At 36.0% G+C, this 16853-nt stretch overlaps 1 protein-coding gene across 10 annotated transcripts in view; it reads right to left on the reverse strand.

Annotated features, from left to right (window-relative positions):
• The window catches only part of LOC139801345 (uncharacterized), a 250803-nt gene that overhangs the window by 111627 nt on the left and 122323 nt on the right, over window positions 1-16853 (reverse strand). Inside the window, exon 1 of one of the 10 annotated variants that reach the window (XR_011728172.1) lies at window positions 4051-4461. The exons of 8 other annotated variants lie outside the window; for them this stretch is intronic. The gene's annotated coding sequence lies outside the window, so the exon portion shown is untranslated. Of the gene's footprint in view, window positions 1-3589; window positions 3947-4050; window positions 4462-16853 lie in introns of those variants that run through there. One more of the 10 variants, XR_011728175.1, reaches the window with a different exon arrangement.

The raw sequence follows: 16853 nt of genomic DNA on the forward strand, positions 1-16853 counted from the left end.
ACTGTGATTACAAGTAACCTTCATCCAGCCAGCACAATTCCACTTGTATTCTGAAATCATTGTAGCATAATCACAAACTGAAATCATACTTGTAGAGAAATACCACATACAATATGCTGATATGGAGGGATTTCATTAGCACAGTACATGACTGGATACTGCAAGTGGTCTGCCTGCTACGTACTCCTTTTCATAAGAATGCAGAGCAATCTTGGCTGTTCTAGTACAGAAAAATGGGAAGCAGAGCAAGAAAGAAATAGAGAGAATTTGTGTTAAATTGGATTTTCTTGTCTCCTCCTGTAGCTTTTATCACCCACATGACAAAACATTATCATTAGCAGTTTATACCAAAAGCTAACATTTGCCCATCATTTTCTGTTTTCTCTAAACCACAAAGGTTGAAGCCTGTTATGCACTCCCCTTATCTTACTCAGTTACTTTAGAATCTAAGAGCACACTGTGCACATTAATCTTTCATGGCAGAGTTCACTGAAGTTCTGCCAAAATTCAATAATTGTGTTCCATCCAATGCAGCAATTTATTTATCTCATTGCTGGAATTTTGAACATATAGAACAAAGTGCTTAGTTTATATGAATTAAATGTTTGCTAAAAAAAAAAAAAACCCACAAAAAACCCACAAGACAAGACAAAACAGTCCTGCTTCCTTTCTAATGTCTTTAAAAATGCAGTAGAATAAACCTGTTTCTTTAGAAAATCTCATATTTTCTTGACAAACTGAAAATGGCCCACAATGTATTTTGTGTTGCTTTTTTTTTCATTTAAGTGAAAGTATTTTATAAATACATTTGCAACTTTTATTCAAATGTGTAACAATAGGTACCACTTACATTGCACTACTAAAACATGAAATATTAATGTCTAACTGCCATTAAAAATGCTAACTACAAAGCAAGAATATGTATTCTGAAAGGGGAATAAACTGTCTTACTGCACTGAAATGAGTAACTGGCAGCTCTACAGTTGTACAAAGTAAAATAGAAGACACAAATTTACAACAAAGTTAAGCTTTGTAATTGCACTCTTTCATGATATGTTTGCAAACAAGTAGAAAACATAAAGCCCTCCAAGTGGAAAGATTAGGGACATGTTATTCCTGAATGAGGTTAAAAATAAAAATGGCATAATGTGGAATACTTAATATCCTTCACCTTTTATAATCTCAGGAAAAGTAACTAAACAGATATTTAGCAACCTGACTACAAGGAAGAAACATTACCCTAGCAGTTTGGGATTTAAAACAAGAATACAATTTCTATAAATTTTAAATTTTACACTTATGAATACAGAATGCTAATTTATCTGATGGAAACACAACTTTTTTTTTTCATGTTCATAAATACAACACCTTTCTTGCTCAAGGAAAATGTTAATTTAATGTCTGTAATTGAAACCCATATTTATAATGCTTTATGTTTTTAAGGAAAACGCTGTTATTTCATATATTGAATTATACACTTAAGGCATGCTATCAGACAAAATTTGACTCTGTATTTAGAAACCGCTCTCAAAGTTTCTGGAGCGTAACTCGCTGTGATTTATAACACAGTCCTTCACCAACCAAAACAGAAATGAAAACTTCAAGAAGTAGTGCACTTGCATGTGCTCATTATTTCACAGTAAAACCAGAAATATCACAATGAAACATTTTAAAGTTGGTTTTTCATTAGCTAGATGTTTATATGCATATAATAAATTAACTGAATCTAATTTAGTAACTCTGAATAAATTACTTCCATGCACCAGCAAATAAATTCCGTAATGCTTTGCCGTAATTCTACTATCACATTTGCTTTTTCAGCCTGTACAGTCATTTTCTGGCAATGCTTTACATTTAAATAGGATTCAACTGCAATGCATTTTTTCTTGTTGTAAAACTTTTTAAATATTCAAGAAAAATGCGATTAAGTCCTATCAGTTTTATTTTACTAATGTTCTCCATCTACCTCTTTAACATATTAAACCTGTCTTTTTTCTTTCACTGTAAATACAATGTGTTATAGTTAAACTCGTAGGAGACTTTCGAGTATTGTAACTCAGTGTCCTGCAACGTAACAATGAACAAACTCTCCCAGGCAAGTTATATAAAGTACAGATACTGAAGAGCCTGAAGAGATCGAGGGTTTTTTCCCAAAATCAGCTATGTCTTGCATTAGATAATAAAGGAAACATACACACATATATAGACACACACACACACACACCTTACTGAAAATGTATGGTTTAACAGAGGAAAGAAAATACCTGTAAAGAGCATTTTAGCAGCAAGCACTACTGCCAAAGGGACCAATGCTGGGGGAGCGGGGGAAGGTGCAAAAAGGCTGTTCCACATAAATATTGCTATGGTAAGTATGGATTCTCTTATAAGTAAACAACTCATATAGGAAGTAATGAGAAACTCCCTGGCTATTGCCAAAAGTGCTGTTACATAAAATAAAAAATATCTAGCAAAAATGCTGCCTTTGCAGCAAAAGACATATTGTGTCTTTACACTGAATGCACATGGAAAAGACACTGGGGTAGGGTATACACAGCACAAAATAGGAGGTTCTTGATTTCTAGTTGCTGGGTTGCTTTGTTAAATACAGATTAAATTCACAAAATGTTCAAGTGTACAACAATAACCATGTATTCACTTACAGTGCCAGACTTGTTTATATAATATGGACGAATAATCACCCATTTATTACACCGATGATCTCCACAAGTTTCAAAACTCTGAGCACACTTGAAACGTGAACTTTTGCAGCTCCTTATTAATGTTTAGACTAACTCCCTTTCCCTCTTTTTAAAAACAAAGGACTCCCAGCTCCTGCTCCTTGTCTCACAGATCAGACCAATACCCAGATTTCAAGGAATCGGGATAAATCCAAAGGCACATCTGAGTTTCCCCTTGAAAATTTCTCCCGCATGGCTCCAGATATGTATTTTTTTAAACAGCTATATCAAAAAAGCTTCACTCACACAATTCAAACAAAGAACCTTCTCGAAAATGTCATTACTTACTTTTCACTGAGCATAATTTACTGAGATTAAAAGTTTAAAGATTCATCTGCTTTATGTCCACAAGCATTTTAAGCAACCCCCTAATACTGTATCCTCTTAAATGTGACAATTAGGGCTGCTTTGCAATGTAGAAAAATATAGAGGTACCAATGATCCTCATTATGCCTCAGCTGCCTGTAGCCTGGGTTTTGGAGGTGCATAAGCTGTAGAAATTTCAAATTATAATAGCAACAATTTGGTACATGAGGAAAAAAGCAGACACACACACACACACACACACACACCCTCCGAATGCTTCAGATATACTGTATAAAGTCATTTTGACATGCCTACACAACTGGTTGTGGCAGCTTTCAGACATGGTTCCTAATCACAAAAAAATGCTTCAGGTTCTTTTAGAGAAAGCTTGCCGTTGGGAAGTTGATTTTGGCCAAGTGCCAAAATCATGTGCAAAAGGGGCCCTCATTACCAATTCATGGCAGCCTTCAGCGCTGACAAAAAATGTGACCCAACAGGCTAAAGCAACAACTAAAATTAAAAAGTATGAGACAAAGACAACTTACTTAATATTCCTTCCATCGCCACATTAAACTTTTCCGTAATTAAACCCTTGTTAGTTCAAAGCCGTTTTCAACTACTTTTAAATGATTGCACAGGCAGTCTGTAACAGTTGAAAGCTTTCCCTGTAAATTCTCCCCAGCCACTCCACTTTTAACAGTTTTTGGGTCCAGCAGCAGAACTTTCTGCCGGGAGCCCCTGCAAGAACCCTCTCTCAAAAAGAAGCGTGGCGCCCGCACATATTTCAGCAAAAACTAAGCAGATCATTACAAGATTTTGCAAGCGTTAAAGGCATAGGAGGAGTGAGAAGGGGGGGAGGAGAGAAAGAGCCCGATATGCCGGAGCAGCTATTTCCAAAACTTTCTTAAAAGCTTATCAAAATGGGCATGCAAACATTAAGCAACCGCAATTAACAGCTCTCGCTGCACCCCTATCCCATAAAAATAGATTTGATACACGGCCTTACCTAGATGTCGTCTGGCTTTTCTGTGGATCAAAAAGTTTCCTGCCTAAGCACACAGATATTCTTTCACAAACCATAAAGGCCCCTTTTATTAATCCAGCACTGTAACAGCCTGCTTTCTACACCACGTTGAGAGCAGGATGCATCGGCTTTCGAGAGAAAAACAGTCCTAATACACAATTAATGGCAGATTGTATACTAGTGGATTTATCTTAGAGAGTGAAAAGGCATTTTTTAAAAAGCAAAGAGGGTGCGGTCAGATGTTAGGCTATCCCTGAGAAAAGGGGCCTAGGCTGCACTAGTACCTAAATACTAGCAGAAGCTTACTGGGAAGGGAGCCAATGGAATGACTTTGTTTGACCCAGCTGCCAATCTCTCCTGAAGCACTGCGCCAGACTAAACACTGACACTATTTTAACTCAAATCAGGCTACAGCAGCTGTTTGCTTTCCGGCTCTCAGCTATGCACCATGGATGGCCATGATGACTCTGCACAGCACATATGATAGAGCTGGGGCACTTCTGCTAAAATATGTTCCATGTTTGGACTGGTGGTATAGGGGTGGGGGTTGGGGAAACTGCTGGTTTGGGGGGTTCTTTCTTTTTTTTTTTTTTTTTTTCTTTTAAAGATTCCTATCTCCATTTTCCCTTACATGACATAAAAATCAGATTTGAGGCTAGCAGAAAATTCACCTCTGCAAGTCAGGTGAAAGTAGAAAACTTACTGCTTGGGACTGACAAAACCTAGAATACATCGTAAAGGGGTGTGTGCATATTCATGACTCCAAAATCTACCTACAACTTTAAATTACTTATTTTCCTCTCACTAGTTGCTCTAAAATTGCTCAGCACAAAAATAATCAAGAGATTCTCCCTCTCGTTCTTATTTAACTGTAAAAGGAAAGTGTGTGTGTGTGTGTATAAGAAAGCAGGCACTACATGTGTGCATGCATGCATATATTTACATATGTATCTATATTCTTATCTAAATTACACCAGTGTAAATTGCACTGTAAGCAGTGATATTACTGCAGGTGAAAACTTAGGGTGGAATTTGATAGGAAATTTACGCATGAAAGTATAGGGGACTGAAAAAATACATAAGCATTATTGGTAATAGGCATATGGCATGGAGGCTCATATGTCTGTTCTAATTCAAAAAATGTCAAAGAAGAATTGCAGCAACAGAAACAAAGCACAGACACGTTAAAATCCATTGCAGGGTTCTGAGGTAGTGGGCGTGCAGCATAGTCCAACACAGCACCTACAGTTTTGAAGCATTTGCAGTGAGACTCAGCCACACTACTTAAGCCAAAACTTTGCTTCCTCTCACCCTGGCATGAAGCATTGCTGGTTATTTCCAAAACTGCATGTCATGATAATTTCTTAGTTCAGTAAAATACCTTATACATGCCAGTAAAATGCCTCCACCCCTCCACCTACAACCAAGAGGCATAAAGAGGGAAACCAACCTTTTTAATTTAATTTAAAATTGTGTGACTTATCTTGATACAGAGGGGAAAATCTGGCTCTGGACACCTGAATGCCTTCAGTAAGCACTGCTAGGTACCTCAAATTCAGTATGTATAATCAACACAGACAATGGGAAAAGAAAACCCAAAACAGAAATGGAAAAGAAAACAAAACAGTCTAACCCATGAAAGCTGAGCCTGTTGCACTGTCTTAAGGTGGTGTGCACTGAGTGATTTCCATGAGCTGTTCAGAAGTCTACTAGCAGAAACCACTGGAAGTCACGGATGCTGCCCAAGCTCAAATCTTACAAAATACCTGCCTCTCTCACTGGTCTTCAAGTGTATTAACAGTTTAAGAAAAGATCCCAGAAAAGATCCTAAAGACTCCACCATGCAATGAATAAGGACTACAAGTGAAATGAGTAATGGCTAGCACAACAAATGCACAATGTTCCTGTCTAACATAAGAACTGGGATGGAAGAGCAGACCTGCATTGTATTTGAAATGCAGTAAGAATGTGCAGTTCCATTTACACTATGGGGGAAGTTACATGACAGGCAGGTCCCTACACCTGAGAAATCTTAAATTTCAAAATGGCAGACAGGTGAGACAAAGTCAACTCTTTTCTCTCTTTTGGGAGCACGGTAAGCATTTATAATAAGATGAATTTGCAGGCATCCTAAATAAAATGCGACTTCTCAGCAAGGAGAGCACATGCCTTGTGAATTTACATCTCATGTTGCACCAGACAAGAAAGGGAAATAGTGTGGTGATAGGTCTAGAAAGACATTAACAACAGAAAATCTAGCATGGCTGGAAAAGAAAAAAATGTGCAAGGTAATTAACAAATATAGGCTGGAGTGAAGCTCTGCCAACTCCTTGAGGCAGAAAAAAATATGGCCAGATCAACAGACAAAGAAATTCATAACAGAATTTGAAAACAACAGCAAGAGAATGATGCTGTTCTCAGTGGAGTCAGCAAGGCACTTGTCCAAGACAGGACAAGATCAGGATGCAGATAAAACATGGTGCATAGGCACTTAAAACACTGACATAAAAAAGACATAACTATACACTTAGAGGTGGAACACAAAGGTTTTTCATTCAAATACAGCATAACTAACAGAAAGATCATGCAACCTTCTCCTTCATGGAAACTTAATTGAAAATTTATTCCTGTTTTGGTTTGTGAAGGTAGGTTCTATTAGCATCATTTTGATTCATAACCTCTTGCCATAAGTGCTCCAGGGTGGCTGCAGGAGAGGGAGGTGTTATCTGGTATTTCTTTTACTTTTAAACAAACTTGTCAGCCTTGGGCAAGGCATGAAGAAACAGGGAAGCACCGGAATAGGTAACTAGTAGATCCTTGCTTATGAACACAAATCTCTTTCCTTCTAGAAAACTGTTTAGAATTCTTATTATTGTATAAATGAAGTAGCAATACAGCTAAGCAGTTCCTGTTGTAGAAAGTCTCTAGTTGCTTCTAAAAGGGTTCTCTGTTAGAAATAACACATTTATTCTTTTTACTTTAATTTTGAGGTTAGAGAGCTGTGTATGTGATTAAAGAGTGCATCCATGCCACCTAAAATCTCTTCAATCTTTAGCCAATGTTGATCAAATTTAAGATCATAGGTTTTAGAAGTTAGTTTTGAGGAACTTCCTAGCTTTCAGATCTACATCCCATATCAAAATGAATAGAGGTCAAATTAATAGACAAGATAAATTTTGTCAGTATCCCCATGAAGAAATTTGGAAAACATGGAGAAGAAAATTATCTTCTAATTTCTACATTACTTCACAGCACAAGCTTCCATCAGACTCATACACTATTTTAAATATCAAAGTTCAGTTAACCTCAAGAAAAGAATCCATAGGAAAGTGGGCTTCACTGGTCATGAACTACCTTTGTTTTGATGGGGAGCTTATAGAAAACATACTGGACATATTATCCAAAGGCTTTTTTTTGTTTGTTTGTTTTGCTTTTTTGTTTCAACCATTTAATTAGAGTTACTTCTCTCTGCCCCATATCTTCTATGTTCAGTACCACAAATTTGGCCCACAAGTTTATGACCAAATGATTCCTCACTTCAAGTCCATTGTAAAGCTCTAATTGGTTTCAAAGGAATAAGGATTTTCTCCATTTCATTCTCAAGCCATAGGAATATTGCCAGGAGGTCCCAGAAAATGATGCATGTAGAGCACTGCCAGCTAGCACTGTGAAGTGGTAATACTTTTCAGCCTCTACTTTTGAGTCACTTTCTTCTGGAAGAGACAATGCCCAAAACTATAAAATAATATTGCAAGTCATATATGCCACTCTGATATTGAGACTCCTACAGTGCAGTGCATTTGTTTACCTATTGAGCCTTCTACTATCTGAACTTCTAGTAGCTATCATTGCTAGACTGGAAGCTTTTCAACATTAAGAATGACAGGAGGAAGAGGAAAAAAAGGAAATTCAACATAAAACAAAACTTGCATTTCATTATTTCAAATACTTCAGGTGAGCAAGTTAGATTTCCAAAACCAAAACTGAATTCAAAGAACTTTATTTCCCTACCTACTTAGTTAGTAGATCACACACCACTAATTTTATTAATATATATAATTTAAGCTGGAAGACAATGGTGGAATAAAAGAAAAAAAGAAAAGGAAAAATAAAAACAGACCACAACCGAGTTAAAAAACAAAACAAAACAAAAAAATCCCAGCACCAACAAATAGCAAGGAATACATTCTGTACTTTCTATTAAATAGTGAGAAGCATACAGAAATTCAAGAGACAGTCACCTATTCATGATGAAATGGAACCCAGATACTAATAGCTGAGAAAAACTTGCCTCAGAAACATGGCTGCGTAAGTATCTTTCATGAAGTATTTTCAGAATCCTCAGAGTAAGTCAGTGCCCACCACACCACCACCAATAGTAGTGTGTTAGACTTTTCTGTTTCATTTGGTTGGGAAAATCTGGTATTGCCATAATCCACAGACAACTTTTAAGCAGGAGCAACAGAATATGTCAGTGACTGTTGCAGCAATGGAATTAGTTTAATTCAGACTCTAAAATTAGTCTTACACAATCTCATCATCTCCAGATGCTCCTTTATACTCATAAATCCACTAAAATGTTTATATTGTCCCATGGAAAGGGGTGAATGCCTGCTGTGGACTGTTGCTCCAAGGCAGTAATAACTTACTATGTTTTTCTGTAGCAAGCCTCAGTGTTTTTTTCAAGTACAATCTATAGCCATTTGCTCTTTCCATCACACCTCCCACATTTCTACAAGCCACAACATATTTGTGCTTCAAGACATCTCTGGAACAAATCAGTTTTAGTTTTGAATTAAAATACAGCATGACATGAGACAGATATAGCTGGGGTTTCTCCTAAGAATAAATTTGTGTGCTTATAGAACAGAGACCAAGCAAACATCAAGCTTACATGTATGCCTTACTTCCAAGCCAAGAAAATAGCTACCATATGTATTAAAAAGTCAGTATCAAACATAATTATATTAGATATAACACAACTGGGCCCCCAAAGACCACCAATCAATCTTACTCATTCCATCTTTGGGACCAATTATCATGTTATTATACTGAGTAATACTCGGAATCCATCAAGGAAGAGGATCCTATTGTGTTGCCAAACAAAAAGGCAGTTCTTGACTCAAACATCATTCTCTTATTTTGTCAGTCAGATTCAGCCTTGATATATAAGACCCTTTTCTCTGAGCCAGGTTAACTCTCTTCTTCCAGCACCATAATCTCTTCTGTAGTTCTGGCTGCTAGAGAAGGTAGGCATATTCCAGTGTTATAGCTGTTGGTAAATATCTTCTATGCATTTACTTTCTACTATTTTTGTTAACAAGACTTTAAAAAGGATAATAAAAGAAAAAATTAAAGAAAAAACCAACCAACAAAAACCAAGCAAACAAAAACAAAAAATTAAACAAAACAAACAAACAAAAACACCACAAGAAAATTAAAATCATGAAGAAGACTCTTGGTAATGTGCTCCTCCAAAAGCTAAGGAAGCGTTAATAAATGTTTCATAGCGCTAAATAAAAAAATGAGATGGACAGCAAAAAAATTCTTTTTACAGCACTGCAAACTACTGAGGTGCTGGCAAGTATAGGAATGTCATACAGCAGTTCAAGGTAATCTCCTTTGTCCTGGATTTCAGTTGATATTGAAATTGATAAATTCACACAGCTCAAAAGGCATGTGTAAGGACCTGCACAGTCAAGGCTTTGGGCCTCTACATCCTAGCTTCATTAAAAATGGGGCAGATAATATTCCTGTCGATGCTTAAGCAATCAATAATCTATTAATATCAACACTATTAATTCTAATGGTGGAGGAATAAAAGAAAGTATATCATCATAAAGTAATGTAAGTTGAACTACAACCTCTGCCTGTAATGTTCATCTACAGTAGAAATAAATATTAAACAAATCTCTTTTGAATATCCAGAAAAAATTTCTGGTTGGATTAAGTGCTGTTTTTATGTGAATCGATGGGACAGGAAAGCAAATTCAGTTTTTCACTACATGCTTCACAAAGATAGCCCTAATAGCCCTAATGTCTAGAGTCTTAAACTACCTGCTTCACTGCAAAGCTTAAATAACCAATCAGCCTGCCAATGTATATGCCTTTAAGTCAGTGCTGTGTTGACTCTTTAAATATTTTTACTTTTTAATATAAACTTTTCAGACAAAAATCTCTCTTAGAGAACAAGGACCCTACACAACCAAAATGGAGAGAAGTTGCTACTTTCTTTTTTTTCAGTCTCACCTGTTTAAGTACAGCTGACACAACACAGATGCACGTATTACTCTTGTCTGGGGGATAGCCTGCTTACCAACCTTTTAACGACTTACAGTTGGAATTGCCTCATTTAGGAAATCATTATGGTCTTGATTATTAATATGGAGCAGAAGAGCCTACCAGCTACACCAAGAGAAACAAAATCCATGCCTTGGGCTCTATTCAAAGGTCTGGAGAGGAAAAAAGAGGCAGGTGGGATTTGCATACACGTGTGATTTCAAAATCCTGCTCACCAGCCATTTTTATCACTGCACATTTAGACACAAACTCGACAAAATCTGGCAGTAAGGAAGATGCTTTTCAGACCTTTGTGCATCCTACACAAAAATAACTGAGTTTCCAAACTATTACACCAGAGGCTTTGTAAATGAGAGCCTTTGTTTGTATATTATAAATTGGCATATTATACATCCACCTATAAATCAGCTGTAGACAAAACATAACATGCTACTCTATTCCTCTTCATGCAAAACTGCCTGTCTAGAGTTTTTTCCTTTCAAACCCAATGCAAGACACGGAAGGGGTATCTTTAGGATCCTTTACTCTTTGCCAATCAAAGAAGCAACAGGGGTTGAATTTTAATTATCTACTATTAGTAGACATATATGAAGGTCCAAGAGAAAAGACTACCAGCTACAGCCTCATAGCTACAGCTATGCTTGGTAAAAAAAATCATAATATTAAATGGCTTTGTTTAGAGGTCTGTGATATAGCAGAGAAGATTTCACAACAAAAAAGAAAAGCAATGTATTTGATATATTCATCAAAACAAACACAAAATTTGCTGTGTTAGAAAATGTACTTTATAAGTTTTGTCATATTATCTTGTTCTAAATTTCCATGGCTGCCACTAGCTGTCAAGTGAAAGTTCCATGTAATACAATATCTTGCATAGATTAAATTAGGTAGATCCTATTCAGTACTGTCCTTGTTTGGGCCAGGATAGAAGTAATTTTCTGTCTTGCAATTTTACTTTCAGGGAGTAGAGGGGTCACACCTGCAACCCTCCTTTAGGGAAGAGCGGGCAAGACAGGAAACCAAAATTGACCAGAGTATTCCCTCCCATACGCGACATACTCGGTATAAATTTGAGGGATCATGAGGTTCAGGTCCCTTCAGCCTTCACCTTCACCCTTCTTTGCCTCTTCCTGTTTGCTTTGGCGTCCTGGGAGGATTCCATCCATCCATCTGCCTGTGGTCCTGATCCATGCCAGCCTGAATCTGTGTGTTCCTGCCTCCAGCTCCCGACTGCTGCTGACCCCAGGAGTCCAGCCTGGACTTTCCCAGGGCTGCCCTGCAGCCTCGGTGGTGACGTGAGAGTTACTGGGGGAAAGGGGCAAGGAATGTAGTATTGGTTTTTCTGTATATTTGTATATATTGAATAATTTTTCCTTTTTTTATCATTACTGTTTCATTAAAGCTGTGTAGTTTAGTTTCCAACCCATAAGTCTCTCTCCCTTTTTCAACCGTCTCTGTTTATCAGGGAGGGGAGGAGGATTAATGGAGAGCATCTCTCATTTGGTTAATTGCCGGCCCAGTGTTAAACCATGAAAAGTATCTTTGAGTTATTAATACAATTTTTAAGCTCTGCATAGAGACTACCTTTCTGATAAAATGCCTCCTTATGTCTAAAACCAGCTTTTTTCCCACACACGGATGCTTTTTATTAGTTTTAGACAGCCCTTTGCTGTCACTGGAGAAGTTTCAAGTTTAATGTAAGGCAATTTCTGCATCCCAGCTGAAAAAGTAGTAGCTACGAAAGGTAATGTTCAGTTAGTCACATCATCACAAGTTGGTTTACATTTGCATGATATGAAGTTAGATTACCACTCCAACATGCAACCCAGAAAACTGGAATCCACTTATGGAGAAGGCTTTGAGAAGCCTTTTTCAACCTTTGTCAAGTTTTGATCATGGTCTTTCACATCTGCTTAATACATATAGTTTCTATTATTATTAGAGAGCTGTATTCAAGTTCTGATGGGGAGCACACACTTATTACCTTAGTCTCATGAGTAATCAAGCAGCATGGACAATCAAACATATAGGTTTTGTTTATTACTCTGTGTACATTTTTAATGCAGAATCTCGGTATGTAGCGATTCCTGAAACAACACAGTCTTCAAGGACCAAATATTTGAGGAATGCTTTCAACAAACTACAGTGCTGTCCAGCACTTTCTCAAGCACTGTGTTCTCTAAAAAATCAGTAAGAAGGCAAACAGCAGATTACTCAAACTATCAGTTTGAATTCACCTGCACTCAACTTGACTCTGAAAATGATGCTACCTCCACATACACATTGCTTCTACATATGCTTAGTATATTTAACAAACACTATTTTAAAATTGTGACAAATCGATGCAAAGACCTGGAGAACAAACTCATTCATTGTCAGCAGTTAAATGTGGTCTTTTAAAAGCACATTTAATTAAGATAATTAAGAATCCCCTGCCCAACATACTGAGCAGCTGGGAATCTATAGTCAGGAGAGAGGACAAAGAAGGAAACAAGAGCCTTTTTTGGGGTTCAAATAGAAAAACAGTGAAGTTTTTGTAGCTTTTGGGGGGAGTACTTGAGTCCCCATAGATGCACATGAAGAAGCTGAAGGGAAAAGGAGTAATACCAATATGGAAAAATCATAGGAAAGCTTTTCTAGTAGAAAACACCTGCCAACTAAGAGCAGCAATTGTGTCACTGGAGTTTCAGAGATTTCATTAAATTTTGGAAATTCTCCTAGTAGTAATAGCTAGAGGGTGTGTCAGCATGCAAATGCTTTTAGTATTCCTATACTGAAAGTGATTTCAAATATATCAGAAAAATGTCTTTTGAGTGCAATTTCTGTTGCTCTATACTTAGATTGCACTAGCACAAACGCTATAGGAAACTTTATCTGTAAAACAATTGCCTGCTAAGCCTTACAGGTTTCGTTTTAAAAAATCTGTTGAATGCAGAAAACAGTAATAAATTACTCACCACAAGCTCAATGACTCAAACATTAGCAAAAATGCATAAAATTAAAACCTGTTGATTTTTATTTGAAATCTATTTAAGCTGAAGTATGTTCCTTTAAGTCGAACAGATTTACGTCAGAGATGTAGCTGTAATGTAGCATTGTAGGATATAAAAGAATATAGCACTTTCTAGAAACCACTCTATCTCTTAGAGAAATTCATCTGATACTGTTTGAGTGGATTTCCATGATAAGGAGGTTATGAATTTGTATGCCAACTTGGGATCAGCTTCCATACATCTTCCTTCATGACTAGTTTTGGATTCATAGTTATGTAGCAACAGCAAAAATCACACAAATAGCAAACTAACAAACACATAGTGTGGTTTGGATTTGTTTGGTTGGTTGTTTTTTGTTATTTTAATGAAATATTGTCTTTTGATTAAGCTGCAGTTTTGGAGGGAAACATCACAGGTGCATATAATTAAAAATAAATTGTCTCACTACTGAAAAAAGCCAGCATGTGCTAAGTCTTGTACTTTAATTTGGGGCACAAGAGAAAATAGCCCAAAATATTTGCATAACATCAGAGTCATCTATGATTCTAAACAACATATAAGAGAAAGGAACGAAAAATAGTAGCACACTATTTAATGTTCATGTACAGAAAGCAAAGCACAGCTAAAAAAATTAAGATTTTGCTTAGCCATGCCTTAATTCAGAAGCCATGCTTTTCAGAAAATGTAATAAGCAAGATATTTTTTCAAAAGAAAGAGTTAAGCAACCAGGCTATTTAAGCAGTTTTCTCAGTACTCACTATAGGACTAAAAAGCCTGCAATTTTCAAGGTGATTTGCAATTTTCATTAATTTGTTTAAGGTTTTGTAGCTCAGTAATGAGAAACTTTCATCAGTTATTAGTGAATCAGAGCTGTTTGCAGCTTTAATTCAAACACAGTAAATACAAATGCAAATTTGCTTATGATTTTCTATTATCATTTCTAGAGGGTGAAAGGCAGCAAGTGATCTTCAGGAGAATGGAGATGATTATCACTATTTACCTAAAATTGCTTAACAGACCCATATTGCTGGAAATGAACTAAGAAGTGTTGATGATTGACAATATTTTGATTGTGAGTAAATTGTCATTTAGTGCTGGACTCCTTGCTTCACCTCTCCGAGTCCCCAAAATCTCAAGGCTTCGTCTACTTTAAAAGACACCGTTGTTGGGTTGACATACGGTTTTATTTATTCTTTTTGTTTAAAGGGGAAATTTCTTGAAGTTTAGGATCTATGTTCATTCTGGCCTTTTAGATTTAGCATCTAATGCTTGCCCAAGTCACATCCCATTTTTTAAAGCCTCTTTAAAAGTGTCTTTGAGCATCTACCTCTACAAATCTTGCCCAGCAATAAACTGATTTTTTTCTGTCAGTCAACAAGTATAGGATATTTCCTCCTTCCAAACCAATAACTTATTTAAAAACAAGACTAAAATTCAAAGATGGACAACACAGTTTTTACTCAATAGCCACTTGATGGCAGCATCAAGGTGAAAACTTTTTAAAAAAACCTCAATAACAGTAAAGAGTGATCTCAAATGACACCTTGGTTACTGCAGACTATTACCCTCCTAATAGAACTCTTTTTAATGATGTTTTGAAGGTCAGCAACTAAATCAATAAGTAAACCCATAACAATAATGAATTTTAAACTTCAAAAATGTTGCTATAAAGGTTATTCCTCTAAAATCAATATATGAAACATTTTTATTATCTGTTATAATTTGATATTCATTCTAGCATCTAACCCTCCACTGATAACTTATGGTTATTCTATATGGCAAGAAACAAACTAAAAGATTTCCATGAGGATTTATTATGAAAGAGTTCATGGGCACTTTTTAGTAAAAATATATGATACCAAAATCATCTCTGTAGCACATAACTATGAGATTGGTTTATATTTCCTGCCAGCAGGATGATCCACTTTATTCAGTCATCAAACACAGAAAAACAAAACTGAGAGAAGAGAGAAAGTACTTCATGGAATGATACAGGTCAAGTTAAAAAGCTGCTTTCCTCTTCACCTTCTGCCTAAGTCATGTGTTTGCACTTCAGCCTGGAGAGGAAATCCAGACTAAATGTTTCAGCTGAACAATGAAAAAGGCTAGAAACAAGCTAGGATCTGCCTTTGCCTCCCAGGATCCTCAGAACTCATCAAATCCCACTTCAGACCTTTATACACTTGTTTGAAAAACAGATCATCCCCAAAATGTAATGACTGCTCAGCACATTTAGAGCAGCAATGGTCAATAACATATTGTAATAATGCGATTGCAAAGACAGTTCTGTGAGGATTGGATTCTACCCTTGATTCTATACAAAACATCTGTTTGCAGCACCAAACGTGTATATAGTGAAGAAAAGACAACAGTGTTATTCCAGTTTTTTAAAATAGCCAGGCAACTTCTTAGGACCAAAATATCATTCTCTTGATTTGTCACTGGAACTTCCATTGCCACGGATGATTATTCAATATACTGAGTAAAAATTATGAAATCCTAACAAAAAGGATTAATTTCAAAATTTGATTTAGATTTAGTTTCAAAATTTGCAGGGGAAAGTCAACTTCATTCCACTTTAATGTTAGTGTTTCAAAAGCAATTTTTTTCTGTCAAACTCTTAAATGTCTGCAAATATGGTTTACAGTGGAAGCTGAAATATGGAGTCCACTAAATGCAGAATCGCAATCAGAAGCAAAATTTTAGTTCTAAAACCAATGTTACATTTCTCATTACTTTTGTGAGTAAACATTCATTTAAAGCAATCTCAATGGTTAAATTCTACTTGAGTTTTAAAATTAGAAAAATGTCTTAGTAAATCCAGAAATTTTTCTGCTGTTCCTTCATTAAATCATTCTGCATTAAAAGAAGCAACATTAAAATAAAAATAAAAATAGTTGCACATCAATCAGTTTCTCTCATTTCTAGACAGAATTGATGACTAACTACAAATGTTAGATGTCCTTTAAATATTTTCTTAATGTTGTTTCTATTTACTTGCTTCTTTTGTTTAACTGTATTTTAAAGAATTTTCTTGCGTCAGTCAATGTGAATCTCTCAATAACTAGGTGGGAGATTTTTTTTTATACAAATATATATAAAAGCAAACTGCACATGCAGTTTCATGAGAATATATAAAAATCTTTCTTTATGTTTCCATCAGTGACCTACTTATTACCACAAACATACAATACTGGGAAAAATATTTCTATCTTTACTGGAACAGAATGGGAAAAAACAGAAAACATGACAAAGCAAAATTCATGGTTTTGTAAATTTCAGCTCAACTATGTCTTTAACAGATACATGGAAGAGTATCTAAGATTAGCCAGATTGCTTGATCCAACTATTTTTTTCTTTTAAAAATTGATGCAATGCCCAGATTTCCATCCTTTCTAACTAAAGCCAAAGGAACAGAAGTGTCAAATTGCATCAAATAAATCATACTATATGCTTAATAGACAAATATGCTTCTTGTTTTTCTTCTACTCC

The sequence above is a fragment of the Heliangelus exortis genome, chromosome 1 (genome assembly GCF_036169615.1).
Source record: "Heliangelus exortis chromosome 1, bHelExo1.hap1, whole genome shotgun sequence".
NCBI classification, from domain to species: Eukaryota; Metazoa; Chordata; class Aves; order Apodiformes; family Trochilidae; genus Heliangelus; species Heliangelus exortis.